The sequence below is a fragment of the Podarcis muralis genome, chromosome 3, assembly GCF_964188315.1.
Source record: "Podarcis muralis chromosome 3, rPodMur119.hap1.1, whole genome shotgun sequence".
Lineage (NCBI taxonomy): Eukaryota > Metazoa > Chordata > Lepidosauria > Squamata > Lacertidae > Podarcis > Podarcis muralis.
Window position 1 is genome coordinate 46,251,747 of NC_135657.1, and position 17,013 is coordinate 46,268,759.

At 44.8% G+C, this 17,013-nt stretch overlaps 1 protein-coding gene and 1 long non-coding RNA gene across 2 annotated transcripts in view; one reads left to right on the forward strand and one right to left on the reverse strand.

The window, feature by feature from the left end:
* The window catches only part of TOMM20 (translocase of outer mitochondrial membrane 20), a 211,843-nt gene extending 201,089 nt beyond the window's left edge, over positions 1-10,754 (forward strand). The window contains exon 6 of the transcript XR_013392192.1: positions 10,743-10,754. The gene's annotated coding sequence lies outside the window, so the exon portion shown is untranslated. The remainder of the gene's footprint in view (positions 1-10,742) is intronic.
* LOC144327242 (uncharacterized) overlaps positions 2,173-17,013 on the reverse strand; it is a 34,547-nt gene continuing 19,706 nt past the window's right edge. The window contains exons 2-4 of the long non-coding RNA XR_013392193.1: positions 14,067-14,149; positions 13,489-13,593; positions 2,173-2,449 (exon numbers count right to left, since the gene is read on the reverse strand). This is a non-coding gene — a long non-coding RNA (uncharacterized LOC144327242). The remainder of the gene's footprint in view (positions 2,450-13,488; positions 13,594-14,066; positions 14,150-17,013) is intronic.

The window sequence follows — 17,013 nt, forward strand, 5'->3', positions numbered from 1 at the left end:
TTTGCGGGCTGCAGCATGTTGCCGGTGATATTCAGATGAGCTGAATTAGAAACCATGTAGATTGCACTACTTTAAGTATACATTTTTCATTATCTCAAGCCTGTCTTCCAGTCTGGCTTATTTTGGGGCAGGGGGTGTTATTACAAGAACAGGCAAAGCTGACAGCATTATTGCTACACTTAATAAGGAGAAACCTGGGCTTCATACTGACTCACTGCCAAAAAAGAAAAAGAAATGTTCAGCACTGCAGGTTCTTCTTCACCTGCAGCCTCAGCTTACAAAACCACATTGAACTTCCAGTAATATTGTGTTGGCTTCAGTGTGACTACCTGGATGAGTCAGGACTATTACCATAAATCCCAGTTGTAAGATTTTTCTGTGAAGCATATTCCTTTGGAAGTAACGACACCCTTCATGGCAAAGTTGGCTTCATTAAAAAAGAGATTCATTCATAGGGGGCCATCCCTGCATTTCTGCTCTGGCTGAGCTGGTCCTAAGCATGAATCACGCTTTCCTTCCAGATGACTTTTTATTGCTTCTATTTTCTCCATCAGAGGCATTGAATTTTGACACTTTTTGTGTAAATGAATCATAGACCGCCTTACATAAGAACCTTACATAAGTTGCGAGTTCCCAACTATCGTGCCTTTCCGTCAGAACTTACTTCTGTTAATAGCATCTTATCATCTGGCTGGCTTCAATCAGAAATTACTTCTCTTCCATTTAAAGGCCGTTTATCCTTTGTTCTCACTCATCTTCTCACATAGCCTCTTGAGATGGCAGATCCAGTGCTTGTGTGTATAGGAAACCAGACTGTGACAACCACTTTCAAACAAGTGCCATCATGTCTCTCCCCAATTTAATGCTTTTTATTTGGGGAGGGGCATCCATGAACAAAGCCACCCCCCTCCTTTGAGCCATACTTTCTTCTTCTCTTGCTAGTCTTTCAGAAGCCAAGGTCACATCAGCACCATATATCTAAAGCCATGGCATCCTCAAAGAATCTTGGGAACTGCGGTTTGTTAAAGGAGCAGGAAATCATTGTTCTGTGGGGGGCGGGGTCAACAACAACAACAATTTGTATACCACCCTATACCCACAGGTCTCAGGTATAGTTCCCAGGATTCTTTTGGAGGAAGCCATGTGCCCCAGATGTGTTTTAGATGTATATGGCGTGGTTGTGACCTCTCAGTAAGTAATGGCAGTATCCTTGCTTTTTTATTCACCCAGAATATTAGTTCTCACAAATCTGCCTATGGACTGTAAGTCTTCAGACTATAGGAAAGTGCTCCCATGGCTGAGTGCTCCTCTGCACAATCAAACCAAATAAAATCCCTCTGCAAAGAAAGCTGGCGTTTTAAGTAGGAGGCCAATCTGAAACTTTGTCATCTTGACATCCAGTTTTCCAAAATGTATTCAGCCTTGTTAAGCCATTACAAAACATTTTGTGCAATCTATTGCTCTGGCTCCATTAAAGTTTCTTGGGTGGGTTAAGGTTACTTGCATAAATTCAAGTGGAAATGCTTCTACAAAGCACAAGAGTCCCATATACTGTGCTCTTTCAGAGGCGAACCCAGTGCTTTGGTGCTATAGTGCTAAACAGAAAGTATGAAATAATATATTTTAAAGTAGTAACAAAATATGCCATTGAAAAATCCATCACTGGCACCACTGTTGCCAGTAGCACTTTTCAATTGTTCCTTTGTAGCCTCCTGTTGACAGGAATAAGGGGCTGAAGCTAAATTCTGGGCATCGTTTGACTTGAATTGGGGGGAGGATAGGTCAGTTGAATGAATGCCCTGATTCCCCTTCCCCTAAAAGTGCCATGAAGATACAGCTTCCTCTTGGCAGGTCAGTCCAAGACATTTTGCTGCCTGAGGTGAATGACAAGATGGTACCCCTGTCCCACATGCCCAGTGATGGAATTTTGCCAATTGTTCCTTACGTTGCATTTGGACACATGTTACTAACCCCATCCCCAGCCACAACATTGTCAAGCTTGATAGCTTTCACCCCACCTCCACCCCTTGACATTGAAAGCTGAGACCCAGATATATTTTGATGTGTCGTCTGTAATCCAGCTCTTATAGTCAGACTTGTCCATGCAAGTTCAAGTTCTCAGATAACTTGGAGAAAGGCTCGTGGGAATTGGGTTATATATGAAGAGAGCCAGCAGCCCTTTCCATGGCCACTTTTACCAGTAGCCCCAATCTGAGCTGGGGTTGGCAGTTCCGTGCCCAGTTCATGATAGTCCTTCTCCATGCATTCTACTGTGGCGTTTCTCCTAATAATTATGATTGTTTGCACCAACCCTCACTCTGTTGTTTATAAAATCCCTCTGGAATTGTTAGCAGAGCATCAAGGTACTTCAAGCAGAAGAAAGATGGGACTTCGCCCGCGTTGTGGTGGAATGCATGCTGCACTCCGCAGAGATGTCTCATGGATTCTACTGCAACACAAAATCAGGAGAAATGTTATGCCTAAGCTCAGTCAGAATCCTTCCTGGAGTTCATTCTGCCAATGCCCTTTTCTGAACCCCTTTCACTATAGGACCTTTAAAGGCACCCAGTCTAGCTTTTTAATCAGAATTAGCTATGCACTATTAACTGTCAACAGTTCCTTTGTTCCTCTAATGGGTGTCTGCTGTTGCAACACTTGCGCTTATTAACCTTTGCCGGTGACTCAGCATGTGTGTCCTTCCGCTAAATAATGGAGTTTTAAAGAGGAGGAGTAAGTGAGCTGGGGATGTCAAAGGCACACATGCCTGCTTAAGAATGGAGTTCCCCTCCTCCTCCTGGTTAACTCTTGGTTCTCCCCTCCTCTCATCTTAAACACAAACCGAACTCCTCAAGGAAAACAATAAAGCAGCATTTCCTAACTATAAACCATGAATACTTTTTATATTACAAGAAAAGCAGTTGATGAACAATCCCAGCCGGTCATGAAGATGGCCTTTTGTTATATACATAAAGTCAAACAGGATGGTCTAGAGCAGTGTTTCCCAAACTTGAGTCTCCAGCTGTTTTTGGACTACAATTCCTGTCATCCCTGACCACTTGTCTTGCTATCAAGGAATGATGGGAGTTGTAGTCCAAAAACAGCTGGGGACCCAAATTTGGGAAACACTGGTCTAGAGCAGTGTTTCCCAACCTTGTGCCTCCAGCTGTTTTTGGACTACAATTCCCATCATCCCTTGCCACTGGTCTTGCTAGTCAGGGATGATGGGAGTTGTAGTTCAAAAACAGCTGGAGGCACAAGGTTGGGAAACACTGGTCTAGAGTATAAAAAAAGGCAAGAACAAAAAATCTCACTTCAGGAGCCTTAAAGCCTGGTGGCAAATTATGGTATAGTCACTCAGCCGCATTGAGTGGTACCTTGGTTTACGAACTTAGTCTGTTCTGGAAATCCATTCTTAAACCAAATCCGTTCTTAAACCAAGGTGCATTTTCCCTAATGAGGCCTCCTGCCACTGGTGCCCTTCCACTGTTGGCTTCCGTTCTTAGACCGAGGTAAAGTTTGCAAACCGGGACACTATTTTCGGTTTTGCGGAGTTTGTTAACCGAATTGTTCTTAAACCGGACAGTTCTTAAACCCATGAACCACTGTCAGGGCTAGCTCAAGACTCGAATGTTAGAGGCAGGAAGCCACTGAATACCAATTGTTGGGGGTCACAAGTGAGAAGAGTGCTGTTGCACTTAGGTTTTTCTTCACAAGTGAGAAGAGTGCTGTTGCACTTAGGTTTTTCTTCACAAGTGAGAAGAGTGCTGTTGCACTTAGGTTTTTCTTGCAGGCTTCCCATAGGCATCTGGTTGGCCAGGGGATCTATGGCACCATTCACATAACAAAAATTGCATAGAGATATCAAAATTTTCAAAAGTAAGGGGTCTATGGCTTGGCTTTTGAAAAACAGAGAATCCGCAACACTTAGCTAATTGGGAACCACTGGTTTGTATCATATAGCTGACATTATTCCACAGGGGTGCATTTGGTGTGGCTAAAGTTTGCAACTATATTTCCCATGAGGAGTGTATTGCCTCCTCTCCTGTTGAGCATTGTGCTGGGCCTGGGGGTTAACCCGAGCAACGCGGTCCAGGTCCGGTCCCGAATCCAAGGATTCCGCGAGGAGTCAGTCCAACAGGGCCAAGGCAGGTCACAAAGGCAGGAAACCAGGCTAGGTCAGGCACAGGGTCTCAGGCAGGTACTAGCAAACAGCAATGTTGCTCCCATAACCTGGGGTGGGGCCCAACAGCCTTTTATCTCTGTTGGGGTAACGGCCGGTCCTTATCCCCTGGTGACTCACCTCCCTTTCTCGCCCAAAGGCGAGCACTCCTCCTGCAGGTACTCAGGTCTCTCCTTCTCTCAGACCTTAGTCTCTGCAGCTCGGGAGATGTCGGTGGGTTACTAGACCCAGAGGCTGCCTCAGCCTCTCCTGACCCAACTGGTAGTGGAACAGCTGTAAGTGATTGCCTAGCTGAAGGCAATGAGGTAATCCCCGCATCTGGAGCCAGGGCAGGCTCAGGCCCCTGACTCAGCCCAGCTGCTGCTTGTTGCAGGGGAACCTGTGCAGACTGGGGCTCTTCAGAATCAGGCCCCAGATCTGGTTCAGATGCTGCCTGAGGCAAAGGATCCGGTGTGGACTGAGACTCCTCTGGTTCCGAGTCTGAGCCCAAGTCCCAGGCCATCACAAGCATGTTCATATTGTTCAGGGCCCTTTCAGAGTTTTATTTTGGGTTGGGTGGCTCGATGACAAGTTCGGCAGTGCTTGACATGGTCATGTGGTGGCTTCCCTCCCATGCCAGCTTGCCACAATGCTGCAAAACAGGTGGAAACAGGTACACTGGCATTGCAGTTTTGAAAAGTTGCTTGAGTTGGGAGCCAAGCACTTGGTAGAACAGCCATTTGGCCACATGCCAAACTTGCCAGTTGCAATTCAGCTGCTGTCAACTGATTCTCATTGACAAGAACCTTAGAACAAGAGACAGTTAGGTAAACATTATCTGCTCTCACATTGGCTTCTATGTGGGAAAAGGGAAAAAAGGAAAAATAGCATGAAAGCTACAAAAAGATAGATATTTTTTATTATTATTTCTGGAGTTTGGTTTCAGTTCCATCCCTCTGCCCTGAAGTATTTCTGTGCAGAGTATTTCAAACCCACAAATGAGATTCATAATTTAGTTTATTCTTCCTCAGATGTACAATATAGGATTGATTTATCACATACTGTATACAGGTTGATATATAGCTAATGTTTCATTTTCAAAAGCACCAGCTCCTTGATGCACACTTGCAATTCTTTGTTGTTTTTAAATTTGCTATCCTCTGCACAAGGAAGGATGGGAAATGCCATCTTTTTTTGTAATATATTTAGGATGCATGGTTCAGTTATCACACGTCACGTTACTTTGGAAGGCTAGTAAGATGTCTGCTGGCTCCCCCCTCCCCGTTTGGGCCAAATAGATTTGGTAAAAAAGAGTCACTGTGTCTCTAGTCCAAGTCAAGTATTAATGCTCCTGTGCTAGTCAGCGTTGCTCTGACAAGGGCTGGAAGTGAACCAAGGTCTTTTTGAGCCTCTGTAGTCAGTCCACCTCTCCTATGCACCCCACATCACTTTCTGGATATCTAAAGTCTCTTAAAGACCTTCTTGGTAGTGGCACCCACCCTGTGTAACAGCCTCCCATCAGATGTCAAGGAAATAAACAACTATCTGACTTAGAAGACAACCGAAGGCAACTCTGTTTAGGGAAGTTTTTAATGTTTGGTATTTTATTGTGTTTTTAATATTCTGTTGGGAGCCACCCAGAGTGGCCTAGGAAACCCAGCCAGATGGGCAGGGTATAAATTATTTATTATTATTATTATTATTATTATTATTATTATTATTATTATTAGGTCAGCCCTCTGGTCTGTGGATGGGCACTGATCCTGGCCCTCATGGTCTCCCTCCCAGAAACTTTAGATTGTTAAAGGCACTGTGAGTTGTTACGGGACCCCATTCGCCTCAGTAAGCTACAATTCCCAAAGTTCCCTCAGAACAGGGACTGACTGTTACAACATCTCGGGGAATTGTAGCTCTGTAAGGAAAAGAGGAGTCTCCCAATAACTCTCAGCACTCTTCACAAACTACAGTTCCCAGGATAGTTTGGGAGACGCCAACAGCATGATATAGCTTTACATGAATAGTGAAGATGTGTCCATAGTGGTTAACCCAGCCCTGCACATTCCAGATTGAATAAGATTTGCTGTTTCTTAGTGACAGCTTTCCTCCTAAATCCATTGCAGCTATAACACTCTCCTAATGAACCACTGCATATAAAATGGGCTATCATTTTCTTCATTTCTCCCTTCCAAAGATATTATTAACAATTTCCGTGATGCATCTCCTTAGAATATGTTCAAACAGGATGTTATTTTGGTAGAGTCAGGATAAAAATGTACATTTGTGCATTTTCATCTCCCTTATACTTTTCTTCTACAAATGTATAAATAGGTGGTTGTCTAAAATTTCTGACTCTGTACAAGAATCATAGACTTTACCAGTTTAAGCATTGCATTAGTCACACCCGAGAAATTATGCACTTGCTGCTTAAAGAGAAACAAGACAAGCCACAGTCATTCAGTTTCAGCCCTGCATGAAATTCAAGGATTTGCATACTTGCATATTTTGCAGGGTGGTTGTAAGAAAGGCCCAGTTTGTATGCAACACTAAGTCAAACCATGGTTTAGTGTGAATGAGTGAATATGTAGGTTCCTGGAGTGAACATCACAACTGCTTCTTCCCTGGTCCTGCCACCGCCACACTATTCACAGCTAAGCCAGAATTTACAGGCTTGTGGTTTGTCTCCTTCTAAGACACAAGATCAAGTATGGACAAATGCACAAAATGGAAGCATGTTTTTGAAGTGGGAAAACTACTTTTAGGTGATTGCTATTTGCAATCAGGAGGAGGGGGAATGGCAGGTGGGCAACGGGTTAAGAACAGGACCAGGATCAACACCTGGCATCCTTGGGCAGCTTTCGTGGCCACAGTGTCTTGTCAGGGCCCATTGAGCATTGCTGATGCCTGTCATGGACCACTGGGTAGCCCCCACAAAGCCCCCAATGCCCCATTGCTCTGGGGAATTGTGGGAAATGTAAATGGCAGCTATAACCAGACACTTGGAGAGTTTTTGCTGCTGCTTCTGCTTACTGCCACTGTCAAGTATCATTTTCAAGACCCATCAACAAAGGAGGGAGTCCACCAGCCCAGGACTCTTTCAAATCTGGGGCTGGCCCTGCTCTCCCTGCTTCTCTGTTCCAAATCACAACCACTGGAAGGGACTTTTTCTGGTTCAAAAAGGTGTCACTTCTGTTATGGTGTTGGCATGCAACATGTAGTTTGGGTCTGCATATTTGGATTTAGACACCAGTCCATTATGAAACTGGTGGCATTGTGAAAATAATGACATTATGTTATTATAAGCATTTTGTTTTCATTTCTATGGACAACGCAATGTAAAAATAGATCCTTCTTGCTGTGAAATTTGGGTGGCTGCCTGTTTGTGATAGTTGCCTTTTTCACCTTCTCTTCTATGCTTCCCGAGATACTCTGGACAAAGTGGGTGAGTGTTTCCTGTTCTTAATGGTGCTGGCTAATTGAAGCCTATTGCCTCAGACGGGAATAATTTCCTGTCCCTGTCTGGGTACCACTCAAGGTGTTTTGTTTTTTGTTTTTAAGATAAGACTCTTAAGGTCATTTCAAATGACCGGCTCTTTCCAGTACAGCTATTTGTATAAGGTTTTAGTCTCTAGTCCCAGGTTCACAGATTCCAGTGATCTTGTCTGCCATTTCAAGTGTATTTGGACAATTCTGTGCTCTGCTTCTTGAACAGGTTGGATGGGGAGTTCACCTAAGCTTTTGTAAATGTCTGCATCTCATAGTGAGATGTTTGGCTGTCATGATTGACATGAAGGGTTTTATCACTCTAGTTTTGCCTGACAAAGTAATGGTGGTCGAGGTCTAACAAAAGACTTGATGATTAATGGGCTGGAAAGCTCTCTTCCAACCTTTGGAATATAACACCCATCCAAGCTGGCAAAAGGACAAAGACAGCTTATCCACAGCATAGGTGTAAAGTTTACAGAGCTACAATTCCCAGCACTGTTAACAAATGGCAGAATTCTTTGTGGCGGGGAATGTGCTTTAAATGTATTGTGTGGATGTGACTATCTGTAGACTGGCATTCTGAAAGCTGAGAGAAAGCTGAGAGGGTCATTTTTTTGCCGCTGCTGCTTGAATTATCCGGGCTTGGAGCAGTCTTTGGGGGACTTTGTTTAGTCGTGTCCGACTCTTCGTGACCCCATGGACCAGAGCACGCCAGGCCCTCCTGTCTTTCACTGCCTCCCGCAGTTTAGTCAAACTCATGTTGGGAGCTTTGAGAACACTGTCCAACCATCTCGTCCTCTGTCATCCCCTTCTCCTTGTGCCCTCCATCTTTCCCAACATCAGGGTCTTTTCCAGGGAGTCTTCTCTTCTCATGAGGTGGCCAAAGTATTGGAGCCTCAGCTTCACGATCTGTCCTTCCAGTGAGCACTCAGGGCTGGTTTCCTTAAGAATGGATAGGTTTGATCTTCTTGCAGTCCATGGGACTCTCAAGAGTCTCCTCCAGCACCATAATTCTCAGAAGCTGATGCAGCAGAATCGTCACCCTGTTGCCTACTTACAGATGCCCTCAGAATGTCAGTATTTTGCAGGAGGGATTCAAGTCTATCAGTGGCTAGTAGCCATAGTGGTAATGTTCTATCTCTGCTGTCAGAGCCAGCATGCCTCTGAATACGTGTCGCTGGGAATCAGAGGGGGGCAGAGTGCTGTTGCACTTATGTGCCACTTGCAGGCTTCCTATAGGCATCAGGTTCGTTTATTTATTTATTATTTAATTTATATACCGCCCTCTACCCGCAGGTCTCAGGGCAGTTTACAAAACAAAATAAAAATATAAAACCACAAAAGCCATAATCAAAACAACAACAACAACAACCCAATAACCCACCTGCTCCCATTATGGCCACTGTGAGAACAGGATGCTGAACTAGATGGGCCATTGGCCTGATCCAGCAGGCTCTTCTTATGTCCTTAGGATAAGGAGTGTTTGTGAACAATTGAGACCCTTGGAGATTTCAAGCCGACTGATGTGGCCATCAAGGTGACACGAATATAACGGAACAAGGGCAAATCGATCTGACCAGAAGGGGTGAATCATTGAAAGATGAAAGGGCCTTCTCGGTAGTGGCGCCAGCCCTGTGGAATGCCCTCCCATAAGATGTCAAAGAAATAAACAACTATCTGACGTTTAGAAGACATCTGAAGGCAGCCATGTTTAGGGCAGTTTTTAATGACTGATGTTTTAATGTATTTTTAATCTTTTGTTGGAAGCCGTCCATTATTATCTTACGAATATTTATAATGTTATCACCCGATCACCTTTTTCTTCCTATTGACAGCTTCTGAATATCAGTGAAAGGAACTCTTGGCACTACATAGGCACATTCCAAGTTAGACCATTAGTGCACCTAGCTCTGGCTGGCAGCAGCTCTCCAGGGTGTCAGGCAAGAGTTCCTCTCAGTCCTATCTGGTGGTGCTGGGGATTGAACATGGAACCTTGTGCATGCAAAGCAGATACTCTACCACTGAGCCACAGCCCTTCTGCATAGCTCAAGTGGGATAGCACAGTTGGTAGAGCAGGGGATGCTTAATCTCAGGGTCGTGGGTTTGAGTCCCAAATTGGGCAAAAAGATTCCTGCATTGCAGAGGGTTGGACTAGATGCCCCTTGTGGTCGCTTCCAACTCTACAGTTCTTTAATTTCTGTTTACCATCAGCAGAACTGATGACCAATGAAAGTGGCCAGTGTATGTCCATCAGTTTCCCTGGAAAAAAGGCTGTCGTCTGATGTCCTTCAAGGAAGATCCTATCATGGAGGAGAAAACAGAAGTGGAAATGCAAGAAGTTGTAACAGTAATGCGGTGAGCTGTATGCTTCTCCGGTGAAAGCTGTTCTGCAACTGCGTTGGTTTTACAAAATTGCACAAGCACCCACAAAATTTTGCAATGGGGGCATAGTCTACAAACCGAAAAAACTGAATTGCCTGCTCATCTTTGTGGCATCTCTACGGTTCTAACACATAGCACAATGGAAGAGGGGAGAAACTGGAGTTACATGGGTGAGGAATTTGACTTCTGTGTGTGCTGTATGGTTCAGTTCTCATGGCTACCTTTGCTTTTTATAAGTAGAGTGTTTAAATGCCCAAAGAACACCCAAGTTCATAGAGCCCTTAATGCCAGAGTTGTGCTAAGGATTAGGAGAGATGGACCGAGCCACTAGTGGCTCTATATCTTCCAATACTAGGAGTTATAGCTCAAATGGCACATTTGTGGCACAGCATCTCCTTTGAATGCAGAAGGTCCCAGCTTCAGTCATCAGCATCTCCAGGCAGGGCTGGGACTGAAACCCTTCCTGAAACCCTGGTGAGCCATTGCCAGTCAGTGTAGATGAGTTGGATGGGCCAAATGGTTCAACTCAATTTAAGGCAGCTTTCTATGTTCCTAATGCAGAATAAAGATGCAGTGCCCTCACATTCTGTTTGATAAATTCTGTCACTCAAGAGTATTTACATTTGGACCACAGCCATACACTTATGTTGATGACACGGAACAGTTGATTACACAGAAGATTTGCGAGGTTCTTCCTTTGCAGACGCTGGTTCATAATAAGAGCAGGGCAATTTCTGATTATAGATGGCTCTTTGATTTAGCATACCATATTATAATTGGATAGAACTGAAGGTCAGCTCCACACACACCCACACACTCACCCCAAACACACCATTTTTTCATGGAAATTAAGGACAAATTAAGAGAGAGTACATATGTCCAGATTCCACAAATTTGTTGGCTTCTGGTGAATCATATTATGGTATTAATTTGACCAAGTCACCATGTAATTTTGTCCGCTTCTCCACCCTATCCCCATACAAGGAAGTGGCTGTTCTTGTTCCACTTGTTCCCATCTGTAAATAAACTGTTTCCTTATCTATATAATAATTCTCCTACAATGAAGCCACACTTTTGCTGGGGGCCCTATTCTACACCATAGTTCTTTAAGGCAAATTAATGGCTAACCTGGCCCATGTTAACTAGGTTCTCTTCCCCTCCAGTTTAGCCCATGATAACAAAACCTCTTGAAAGTTTATGCATTTGCAGTTACTGGAAATGTCACAGCATGCATGGAAGGCCTAACTACAGCAATAAGCCTCACTCCTTCATGGGTTTAAAATGCATCAGTTTAGGTAGGCTTAAGGTACATTTCCAAAATGCAAAATTACCTTTGTTACTGGACATGTGGCCTACTAGGAGTGTGGTAGGGCTCCTTTGCTGTTGGAAAACCATTCCACATGCAAGAGAGCTCTGCTTGACACTCCAGCAAGATACCTTCCATTGCAAAATCTAGCAGAGCAGGTAGTGTACAGCAGCCTATAATAAAACTGTACACATATCACAGACAAGCACAGATCATTCCCTTCCCTCTTTATCAGATCAACCCAATTGTGGGTCTAGGTGGATAATAATAATAATAATAATAATAATAATAATAATAATAATAATAATAATAATAATAAGTGTATACCATGCTTCATCCCAGGGTGGTTCACAACAGAACACACAAAATGAGAATACAAAACACAAAACAAAACAAAAACAAACAAATAACCCCCCTCCCACAAACACATTTAAAATGCCATAGAATGTTCAACAGCCAAAAGCCTGGTTGAAAAGTAATATTTTTTACCAGGCGCCTAAAGGTATGTAATGAAGATGCCAAGCAAGCCTCCCTGGGGAGAGCATTCCACAAGTGGGGAGCCACCTCAGAAAAGGCCCGTTCTCATGTTGACACCCTCTGGGCCTCTTGTGAGGAAGCTACACAAATAAGGGCCTCAGATGGTGAACAAAAGGTCCAGGTTGGTTCATATGGGGAGAGGCGGTCCTTCAGGTATTGCAGTCCTGAGCCACTTAAGGCTTTATAGGTCAAAATCAGCACTTTGAATTGGGCCCAGAAACTAATTGGCAGACAGTGCAGTCGGGCTAGGATTGGTGTAATATGCTCAAACCGTCTTGTCCCCGTGAGCAACCTGACCACCAAATTCTGCACCACTTGAAGTTTCCAAACCATCTTGAGAGGCAGCCGTATGTATAATGCATTGCAGTAATCACTGTTGTCTCTAAGTGGTGTACAGGAGATCCTGCACAATAAGACTAAAAATGAGTTAAAAATAGAAAATCGGAATTCAATTAAAAAGCCTGCTGAAATAAGAGCCAGCTTCGCTCACAGCTGAACCCAAAGAGAAGTCAAACTAAACAAATGTTTGAGCCCTTGATTCACTCACATAAATCTTCAACTGATCCCTAAAATGCAGTTGCATACCCATGCAACCACAGCTGATAGTTAAACACACACACACACACACACACACACACACACACACACACACACGAAGTGTGAACTATAGGAAGGCATATGAGGAAAGAAGCAGCCTTTGCCTTCAATGAGGTTTTGTTTGCTGGCTCCAGATTCTTCCAGTAATAACCCTTCTGATAATAAACTATAGCTGGAGCAATTTGCCCAGGAGTACTGCGGCAACGTTGCAGTGCCTGAAGCCACCATACATCTCCCTGAGGAAAGAAAGATGTGGAGTTACCAGACTCTGAATCTGGAACTCGCAGCCCCTTTAAAAGTTCCCTAATTGAGACATTGGGCTTTGGGAGTCATCGCTAGGCCCTACATGGCTTGTTAAACCACCTTGTTAAACCACCCCCTGCTGTCCCTGGGAACTCTTTCTCCTATGTCCTCTGGTGTCAGAATCTGGCCAGTCGCCTGCAAATTGGCTGTGCTAACTGAGATCTGCTCTCTGCTCCTAAGGACCACACGCTGCCAGGGGCGAACGAAGGCGTTGTGACACCCGGGGCAGGGCAGGGCGTCGCTACGTAGGGCACATGTGCGGCATCTCTATGTACAACACATGCGCTGTATGTAGCGACGCCACACATGTGCTGTACATAGCAGTTTGCCAGCACCACCCCTCCAGCGCCATATGGACGGTGCTGGGATCCTCTGCTTGTGGCTGCAGCTGCGAACAGAGGATCCCCCACATGCTGCTGCAGCGGTGCGATGGCTACTCACACCACTGTGGCAGGGTGAGCCCAGCAGGGTGCCTTCTTGTCACCCCCCCAGACATGGCACCTGGGGCGCCCCGCCCCCTCCTGTCCCCCTGTTGCAACACCACTGCACCCTGCTACCTGTTGCTGGTCACCTTCTGCTCCAAGTTGGTTCCTGCCCATCTCAGCCCAGTCAGAACATGCCAGGATGATAGTACTGTCAATGGGTTGTTAGTGATATATCTCATTTTCTACTTTTCTCCCATAACAGAGGAATAGAGAAAAGCAGGGCAATTTGTGTTTACCTTTTGGATACTGCAAGTGCTGGGCTTGGGTCTAAGATGCGCCACCAATACGGCACGGTTTTAAACTGCTTTCAGTGTGTACTGCAGACATGCCTTTAGGATATACTGTAAAGTGAATCAAGAATAAGTTTTATATGAAATTGCTTTGAAAGCTTCTGTTAACTGCAGTGAGAATAACTGAAAACGAAGATTAAAGCTCAGATGTTCTGAAACGCTCTGCCACAAGTCGTTGCATGCCTCTCTTGTGAAAAGAAAAAGATCTGAGCTATTTCCTCTTCTCCTCACAACGATCTTGTCCTTCACTCCTCCTGGAGGCTCTTTGGCAATCCAGGCGTGGAGATAAAAAGACATGACATTGCAGTATCTTTGGCGGCTCCCTTTACCAAGCAACAGATCCTCAGCGGGAGGGCAGCTCACTTGTCATTGCACAGCTAACCATACCAAGCACAGAACACTTGGACTGAAACAAAGACACTAAATAGCAGCAATGAATTTGTATGCAGGAGAGTAACAATGTTATTTCGAAAACAGTTTTACAGCATTGGGGGAAGTCGAGCGGTTTCCAAAGAGCTACTTACTCGTGTGTTGTGTCTCCAGTGACTTTGATAAGATTCAGAATACAATAATAGTGATCCGGAGTGTAGCTACAGAATGCAGTGCACTAGAGAAAATACAGCAAAGGGAATCTGTGTCAGAGGATTTCTTTCTGAGAAGGGCAAGCCCTTCCTCCTTGTCCTGAGATTCTTTGTGCAGCTCTTTGAACTAGCAAAGACCCACAGATTGGGTGCATGTTGCTTATATGCTGTTAAAGAGACAGCCTTCACAAGACACTAATTCACGTTCTGCATTCAACATGCAAGCCATCTGTATATGGCACACACAAATATGTACTGTGCATTGGTGCCATTTAAGTGCAGCTGCCATGTGGGTGCCTGCCTGCTCTGTGCATCACACTATTCCTTATTTGGTGGTACCGTCTGTCTGGCAACATCTCCTATGTCAGGCCCACACAATCATTCACAGCAACCATGAATCCTTAAGCCATGCACTGCAGCAGCTTTCTTAAACCACTATATGCTTCCAGCAGTTTCCGCCAGGGCATCTGGTAGTCAATGGTCAATGAAAAGGTGTGTTGCAATCTTCTCTGCTTTTATTAGAACTGGACATGCAAATGGAAATGTTAAGACTCTGCAGTAATAATAAGCTAATTGCTCTCAATAGACAATCTCCTCAAACTCTCAATCCACAGAGCCCATTCTTGAATTCTTCAATGCTTACATTGCCTCTGTCTTAAAAGGGGGATTTGTGATCAGATTATCATCAAAACTGAGACAAATAGGGGAAAGAATGAGCACCGGAAGCTGCCTTGCACCAAGCCAGACCACTGCTCCATATTGCTAAATGCTGCCTACATTTTCTGGCAGCTGCTCCTGTCTGGAGAATTGAACCTGAGACGTGCTCTCCTACTGAGCTAGGCGGATAAGAAGCAGGTGAAAAATTATTGGCGTAATCTGTGCTAATGCCTTCTTCTTGTGTGTGCTAATGGCCTTGAAATGGCAGAATAGCATGATGTATGTCAGGACATAGCAGAATTCCCCCAGCAGGGGCCTGGGAATCTAGGAAGCAGGTTGATATGGTCCCATAACAGCTTCATTCAGGTTGCAGCCAGGTGAGCGGATCAAACTCCAGGAACACAGCTCACCAAAAAGTGGGCAAGGAAGGCTATGAGTCAGGGGGCCCTTGAGACATCCTTTTTATTGTGCATTCATCATTATATCGTGCTCATGATGATATTGGAGCAGTTATATGCAACTGCACTTTCAATACAACTAGCAGCTGGAAAAGTTTTGGGGTAGTTATACCGCTTCTATTGCAATAAGTGCCTGTCCTGTTGTTTCTTGTTAAAATCTCATAACTTTTTATACGGAAAATGATGTCCCCCCCCCCCATTTTTAATGCATTTTTAATGTACAAGAGCACCTTAGCAATGTACCAGATTGTAACTGCTTTTTGTGATGTAGCCGCTTCCATATACTTCCTATTGATGGTGGATACTGGCATTCCTTTGGTTTTTGTGTCTGGAGATGAGTGATGATTTAGCACAGCCATCATATAACCTGTACAGGGAAAACTTAAAAAACGCCAAAAGTAGCATGGCATCTTAGCACAACTAACTTGCACTCAGAAAAAAGGGGTGATGGGGTGGGGAGTTCACATGTGGATGCAATAATGCAGAAACATCAGAGAGCATCACAGAACAACTGATAAAGTGGGGTGGTGTCTCCAGTATGAATTCAAGTGCACTACTAATGCATCAACAACATGTTGCTGCATACTTCCAAAATAAAATAGCCATCTGAATAGGCCCAGAGCTGAAGAAAGGTTAGGCAGATTATGACAGAGAAGTCTAACTTGCTGGCTGCAGCCAGGTCTGAGAGCAGCGTACCTTGGAAGGACTTATAAAGGATTCTCAGGCAGCCAGAAGGTACCGTATTTTTCGCACCATAACACTCACTTTTTTCCTCCTAGAAAGTAAGGGGAAATGTCTGTGCGTGTTATGGAGCGAATGCCTATGGATGGCGGGGGGACCTGCTGCAGTCGTGAGCAGAGGATCCATGGTTCCCCTTCCTTCCCTCCTCCGTGGCTCGCTTTGAAACAGCAAAGCGGGAGAAGAGCCGCTGAGTGAGGAGGAGAGAGAGACAGAGAACCTGCTTGCTTTAAAGGAGCAAAGCGGGAGAGGAGAGGAGAGGAGCCGCTTACACTCGTGGGTAAGCGGCTCCTGCCTGGTTGGCTCCTTTAAAGCAAGCAGGCTCTCTGTCCCTCTCTCCTCCCCACTCGCTAAATAGCAGCAACGTTTTTCGCAAGCAGGCTCTCTGTCTCTCTCTCCTCCCCACTTGCTAAATAGCAGCAAAGATTTTTCAAGCAGGCTCTTTGTCTCTCTCTCCTCCCCACTCCTCTTATAAGAGCCTTCTCCTCTTATACCCCTCTTCTGCATTATTAACAGCACCCACCCCATGCGTGTTCCCTGTCCCTTGAGTGCTTTTCCTTCCCTCCCCACTTAAAACATGGTTACAAAGCACGGATCCACATGGATCCTCAGGATTTTTGCACTGGGTCACCCCAAATTCACCATCTGATCACATAGAATGTCCATGGCTACAGCTTGCACCAAAAAAATCACGCACCCACTGTTGCCTGGGGCCGCAGTGGTGCAAAAACATGGTTACAAAGCATAGATCCACATGGATCCTCAGGATTTTTGCACTGGGCTACCCCAAACTCACCGTCAGATCACATGTCTGTGGACACAGCATGAACCACAAAAATCATACATCCACTGTTTCGTTTAGAATATTTTTTTTCTTGTTTTCCTCCTCTAGTATTTTGCTCTAGTATGTAATTGACATGCACTGGCTGAAAGTACTGAGCATCCTTTGGGAGGGGGGGGCGGAAAGAGGGGGAATGTGAGAACAGAAATTGCCTGCTGTTGGTGAGCGTACATTCAAATGGTAGAGTTGTCTATCA